Source organism: Erinaceus europaeus, unplaced genomic scaffold, assembly GCF_950295315.1.
Source record: "Erinaceus europaeus unplaced genomic scaffold, mEriEur2.1 scaffold_1002, whole genome shotgun sequence".
Classification (NCBI taxonomy): domain Eukaryota; kingdom Metazoa; phylum Chordata; class Mammalia; order Eulipotyphla; family Erinaceidae; genus Erinaceus; species Erinaceus europaeus.
The window spans coordinates 29,347-33,621 of record NW_026647919.1 but is presented as its reverse complement, the minus strand read 5'-3'; the positions used below and the strand labels follow the sequence as shown (position 1 = coordinate 33,621).

At 43.1% G+C, this 4,275-nt stretch overlaps 1 pseudogene; it reads left to right on the top strand.

The window, feature by feature from the left end:
- The first annotated feature begins 3,419 nt into the window (after nucleotides 1–3,419).
- Nucleotides 3,420–3,567, top strand: LOC132536523 (small nucleolar RNA U109; annotated as a pseudogene).
- Nucleotides 3,568–4,275: the final 708 nt, after the last annotated feature.

Below are 4,275 nucleotides of genomic sequence, written 5' to 3'. Positions count from 1 at the left end.
CGCTTGTGAAGCGACTCCCTGCAGGTGGGGAGCCCGGGGTTCACACCGTGATCCTTGAGCTGGTCCTTGTGCTTCACGCCATGTGCACTTAACCCACTGTGCTACCGCCTGGCCCCCGAGTTATGGAATTTTATCTTAAGGAAAACAACGGAAGGAAGGAAGGAATGGAGGAAGGAAGAAAAGAAGGAAAAAAGGAAGGAAGGGGTGGTCCGGGAGGTGGCGCAGTGGTGAAGCTTTGGGTTCTCAAGCATGAGGTCCTGAATTCGATCCCCCGGCAGCACATGTGCCAGAGTGATGTCTGATTCTTTCTCTCTCCTCCTATCTTTCTCATAAATAAATAAAATATTAAAAAAAAAAAAAGAAAAGCAACTTAAGAGTCAATGACATGGGCAGGGCTACATAGCATAATGGTTATGCAAAGAGACTCTCATTCCTGAGGCTCCAAAGTCCCAGGCTCAATCCCCTGCACCACCATAAACCAGAGTTGAGCAGTGCTCTGGTAAAAAAAAAAAAAAAAAAAAAAAGTCAATGACATGTAATTGTCATCCTTAATATTTTGAGAAAGCTAACAAAATAATCCATGTTTACCAGTAAGTGTTTATTCAAATACAGTATTATGTGGTGAAGCAGTGCTTTGCTTAATGTCTCATTAAAATAAAACAGGGGAATGATAGCATAATGGTTTTGCAAATAAACTGGTTATGCCAACAGACTCTCATGCCTGAGGCTACAAGGTTGCAGGTTTAATCCCCTGCACCAACATAAACCACAGCTGAATAGTGCTCTGCTTAAAAAATAAATAAAATAACAGGAGCCAGGTGGTGGGTCACATGTTACTTGAGGACTCTCTAATTCAAGCCTTCCATTCCCCAACTGCGGGGGAGAAGTTTCACATGTGGAGGAGCAGTACTGCATATATATCTCCTGCCTCTCTCCCTTTCTATCTCACTGTCTTTTGCCCTACTTAAAAAAAAAAAAAAAAATCCCCAGGAACAGTGATAAATTTCACTGAGCTCCAGCAATAACCCTGGTGACAAAAAACAAAACTTGGTGGGGGGGGGGTGCGGGTGGTGGTGTACTGGGTTAAGCAAACATAGTACAAAGCAAAGGACCTGTGCAAGGATCTCAGTTTGATCCCCTGGCTCCCCACTTGCGGGAGGTTGCCTCACAAGCCGTGAAGCTGGTCTACAGGTGTCTGTCTCCACTCCCCTCTCAATTTCTCTCTGTCCTATCCACTAGAAAAAAAAAGGTGGTGGTGGTGGGGCATGGCTGCCAGGAACAGAGGACTTATAGTGCAGGCACCGAACCCCTGAAATAACCGTAGAGGAAAAAAAAACAAACTTCTATGAAAGAGGGCCTGGGTTCAGTCTCAGCACCGCCTATACCAGAATGATGCTCTGATGTTCTCTCTCTCTCCCCATGTTGTAAAATAAAAAAATCTTTGAAAACAAAACAAACACAGCAGTTGTCTTTATGGCTGCCTTCAACTGGAACACTTTCGGGGGGATAGATGTTTATCTCTTCTCATTGTCTGGAATCTGAATGCCATTCCAGTTTGAGGAATCTTGAGATAAGCTCAGAGCCCATTTTTCTGATTCAGAATCAGAGAGACAGACCTATTCCCTTTCCTTAGTTCCAGGCACAAACCTTTGCCCAGAGTTAAACCAGTTGGGGGAACTTGTTGGGACTTGGAACCTTGAGGTAGAGAACAGAGGATCAAACATGACAAAAAAGATTTTCTGGGGGTCGGGCAGTAGTGCAGTGGGTTAAGCGAACATGGCGCGAAATGTAAGGACCCACAGAAGGATCCTGGTTGAGCAACCGGCTCCCCACCTGCAGGGGGGTCGCTTCACAAAGTGGTGAAGCAGGTCTGCAGGTGTCTATCTTTCTCTCCCCCTCTCTGTCTTCCCTCCTCTCTCCATTTCTCTCTGTTCTATCCAACAACATGACAACAACAACACTAAGAAGAACAATGACGATAAACATCAAAGGCAACAAAGGGGAAAAAATGGCCTCTAGGATCAGTGGATTCATAGTGCAAACATCGAGCCCCAGCAATAACTCTGGAGGCAAAAAAAAAATAGAAGATTTTCTGTGGGTTCAAAGTCCACAAGAGTGGCTGCAAGTGTCCAGTGACAAAAGACCTCACAGCCTCACAGTCCATCTCCATTTGTAGAGCTGGTGTCTCCAGTGCTTGAGGTTACTGGAACTTTTTTCCCTTTACAGAAACAGAAGGCGGTTGCTATTCTCTCTCTCTCTCTCTTCCATCACTAGAGCTTCACAGTTGTGAGATGATTTTTTGAGAGAGAGAGGGAGAGGCAGAAAAAGAGGGAGAGGGTGAGGGAGACACTATATATAGCATCTTCCCCCACTGTGGTGGAGGCCAGGCTCGAACCCACGTCTTGTCAATGGCAAAGCAGGCACACTCCTAGGTGAACTATCTTACCATCCCATTATCTACCTGCGATCCACCAAAAATACTGTTGGAAAGGGGAAAAATACATTGTAGCTGAGTTTGAGGACACTGTCCTGGTTCTGTATCTGAGTGATTACTTGCAGTCTTCCTAACATATGCTCTTTCTTGGCTCAGTCAGGGCTCAACCCTCTTCTTTCTGACTCAGCCTCTCCTCCCTTTGTTGGCACAGCAGGCACCTCTGAATTTCTGTCCCTGTGCTGACACAGCAGGTTCAAGTACAACTCTCAACATGACCATCCTGTTGTCATAAAAGCTGGATCTGTAAAATAATAAGTTAGAGTTGGGAAGTTTTTTGTTTTTTGCCTCCAGGGTTATTGCTGGTGCTCAGTGGCTACACTACGAATCTATGGTTCCTGGTGGCCATTTTTTAATTTTTTAAAATTTTTATGGGACAAGACAGAGAGAAATTGACAAGGGAGGACAAGATAGAGAGGGAGTGTAAAACATTAATCCAACAATAAAGGAAAAAATGTTAAAAAAAATAGGGTAAGGGGGACCAGGTGCTGTTAAGTACACACATTATTGTGTGCAAGGATCCAGGTTCAAGCCCGTGGTCCCACCTGCAGGGGGAAAGCTTCACTAGTGGTGAAGCAAGGCTGCAGGTGTCTCTCTGTCTCTTTTCCTCTCTCTCTTAATTATTTAATTTATTCATTTATTAGATAGACACAGAAAAAATAGGGAAAGATAAGGAGAGAGACAGAGAGACACCTGAAACCCTGCTTCACCACTCATGAAGCTTTCCTCCTGCAGGTGGGGACCAGAGGCTTGAACTCAGGTCTTTTTTTTTTCCTCCACGGTTATTGCTGGGCTTGGTGCCTGCACCATGAATCCACCGCTCCTGGAGGCCATTTTTTCCCCTTTTGTTGCCCTTGTTGTTGTAGCCTCTTGTGGTTATTATTATTGCCATTATTATTGCCATAGTCCAGACTTAAACATCTCTTCCTCTTATGTGGAAATGTCTACTCCTCATTCATTTGGGGCCAGGAATATATCCACAGCTTACTGTACTAAAAAATACTAATAAGAGAGTGTTCACAGGGGTACCAACCTTACAGTCAAGGTTAAGTAGTAGTAGATTTCTTTCTTTTTTATTTTTTATTAACTTATTAATTATTGGATATAGACATAGAGAAATTGAGAGGAAGGGGAAGGTAGGGAGACAGAGAGACAGACACACTTGCAGCCCTGCTTCACTACTTGTGAACCCCCTCAATAGTAGATTTCTTCTACATGAAAAAGAAAAAAATGACTTGATTCCACTATTCTGCTATTGTGAATACTGCTGCTGTGAACATGTGAACATGCTGTGAACTCTCTTAGATTTTTGCTGAAGATAAAATCAACTTCTCATACACTCAAACACATTTTTGTCACATTAGATTAGAACTTCTGCATCAACCACTGATTTCACAAATGTTTTTCTGTATGGGATAATAGTTACAGAATCATAAGATATTTGTGGTAGGCAGAGACTTTGCAAGTCATCTTGTTCAACCCCTCATCGTGGAACTGCACATCCTCAAAGTACTAGTCTATTTAGAAGAGCCTAAATACAGTTTACATCATGATGTGATGTGTGATGCCCTGCTGAACTTGTTCTTTGTTAACTGAATGTGTACAATGCAGCTTTTGTCGTCACAAGATAGTCCTTGAGAAGTCATTGCATGAATTTAAATTTAGTAGCCTGTCATTATTTCATCATTTTGCTTTGAAAAAATTCCTTGACTCCACCATCATCAGTATCGTTTGTCTAGAGTAGATCTAACAGGCAGTCATGATTGGTTTCTCTGTTCTATCCA